Source organism: Triticum dicoccoides, chromosome 2B (genome assembly GCF_002162155.2).
Source record: "Triticum dicoccoides isolate Atlit2015 ecotype Zavitan chromosome 2B, WEW_v2.0, whole genome shotgun sequence".
Classification (NCBI taxonomy): domain Eukaryota; kingdom Viridiplantae; phylum Streptophyta; class Magnoliopsida; order Poales; family Poaceae; genus Triticum; species Triticum dicoccoides.
Window position 1 is genome coordinate 685,626,907 of NC_041383.1, and position 2,448 is coordinate 685,629,354.

The 2,448-nt window shown below is 49.1% G+C and overlaps 1 long non-coding RNA gene across 1 annotated transcript; it reads right to left on the reverse strand.

Moving 5' to 3' along the window:
* Window positions 1-579: 579 nt before the first annotated feature.
* Window positions 580-1,745, reverse strand: LOC119365609. The gene is made up of 2 exons (XR_005175633.1): window positions 1,482-1,745; window positions 580-1,290 (listed from the first exon to the last, which is right to left on the reverse strand). It is a non-coding gene; the product is annotated as an uncharacterized LOC119365609 (long non-coding RNA).
* Window positions 1,746-2,448: the final 703 nt, after the last annotated feature.

Genomic DNA, 2,448 nt, shown 5'->3' on the forward strand with positions numbered 1-2,448 from the left:
ATCTAATAATTTCGATCAGGCAAATGCGAAGAGAACTGGTTCAGTGCAAGAAAGATGGGAGAAGTCGGAGCCTAGATTTGTCAAACTAAATGTTGATGCAGCTTTTTATGTCGATGAAGGTGTGGGAGCAACTGTTGCGGTTATCAGAGATGTAAATGGATCGTTCCTTGCAGCCCAATGTATCTTTATCCCCGTGGCATCAAGTGTGGTCACGACGGAGGCACTGGCAATGCGGGATGGACTGAGATTTGCAAATTCGTTAGGTTTCCCGCGAGTAGAGGCGGAATCCGATTCTCTAACAGTGATTGATTCCTGCGGTGGCCAAGCAAGATGGTGGGATGAAGCTGCTGCTATCTTCGCGGAGTGTGTCGATGTTTCGACTCTGATTGGGAAGGTCAAGTTTAAGCATTGTCCTCGTAATGCAAATAAAGCGGCTCATGTGCTAACTAAACATAGTTATTGTAATAAACTCTCTAGATTTTAGACGGATGAGCCTCCGGGCTGTCTGGTCTCAGACCTTGTGGACGATGTAATTCCTTTTTAAACCAATAAAGCTAGCCATGATGGCCTTCCCTCAAAAAAAATAAAGAGATACTGTTTATTCCCATCATTCGCTCCTCTCTCTCTCTTTTCATCTTTACACGTTATCACACACGCCTCTTCCAGAGAGCAATTAGGCCAAGAACTCGACGGCACCACCGTCCCTGACCATCGGCCTGATACACGGCTGTGGCGGCGACTCCCTCCGGCCCCAAGGACACAAGGACCCTCGGCCTCGACAGCGCTCCAGCGGCGCAGCACCAGCGCGCGATGCAGGCGGCTGAGGCACCCCATGGTTGACGACGCCCTCCTCTGTAGGCGCGTCGAAGCGGCGCCCTCCGGCGCTTCAATCCGCCACATGACTGCCGACGACAGCGGCGGCAAACGGCAAGGCCTCTCTATGGCCAGAGGAGGCCACTCCGGCGATCTGCAATTGCCGCAGACGATGACCGGAGAAGTCTGGAGAAGTTGGCTACTAGAGTTTCGGCCACCACGCGATTCACGGCGAAGACGAGATGTTCCTCGTACAAAAAGGAAAGAAACTAATCAGGGAGATTGATTGATTGATCTTGTCTTCTTGCAATCATCAATTAATAATCTAACAATGAATTGTTTTTCTCCTGTATGTATATGCGCTCACACGAATCTCACGAAGAATTGATCTATCGTGAACTACAAAGAAAGAAGAACCGATGGAAGAACGCAGCGCCAGCCTCCATCAATTCAACAATTGGAAGCCTCGAATACACTCTGCCAAAGGACAGAAAATCAATCAATTGAGCGGATTTATCATACTCCAAGCAGGAACATCAGAACTTGAAATTGGGCACAATTTTCAATTACACAAGGAAGACGCACAGAAAAGGATATGGGCGTTGGCATCCAGGATCACTCGATCGAAAATCCATACCAGTGACTTCTTCAATTTGTGATGTTCTTACCTCTTAAATGAGATCGGCCGCGGATCAGCGGACTCGATTCCGGACGGAGGAAGGTCTAAATGATGGGCTGCTGGAAGACGTAGACGTGCAACAGAAGAGATGTGCTGTGACTCGCTTGCATACGGAGCACGTCGTATTAATGTGTCGACACTCTCCGCTTCAAACAAAACCCAACCGCTTTTGGCAGCCTAGGTGTAGTCCGGGTTGGGCTCCTCTACAGTAATGTTATTACTGTACGCATGTTGTTGCTCTCACAATCCACCGTTGGTTTCAATCCAAAGGCTCTCTTTCATCTGCCTTAATTATGTTATTAATCAAAAACAAAAATTGTAACGACGCCGGAAGAACGGCGGTCCTCCGGCTGGTCGCGCCGACCAGCTTAGTTGTCAGCGTGCATGTGAAACTGAAACGCACGGCGGTGCCGGCGCCGCCGCCGCCGGAGGCCAGGAGCTCGCCGGGCTTGTAAATGGCCTGCATGACCGGAGCATAAGTTCCTCAAGGAAACCATCTTGAGTTCTTGTAGCCCTACGATTGTTGTCTGGGGCTACCATGGAGAAGAAAGCTAACTGGTTAACAAGTGGAGGATGAATACATGTCTCGATGCAAGAATTACTTGGTCGATGCATGAATTACTTAGCATTGATCTAACAAATGTTGCAGGTATGATGACGGTACCTTGTTTCGGTAGCAGCGCGCCGCTTTGTTTGCAGGTTCGCAAGCTCTGGACATACGACGGTACCGGCGCCGTGTGTGCCGATTTCATTGAACTGGCCGCCGCAGGGAGCTTATGACCGCCGTCGCGTCTCTAGTCCAGGGTGGTGTTTTTTGCGATTTAATAAGAGAATTAAGTGAAAGAAAAGAGATCCATTAGATTAGAGTGGATGGTTGATATTAGAGCCTACAGCACCTATATAGTAACAACTGAACTGTAAAGGAGCCGAACCCGGTGTAGTCCCTACTCTGCAAC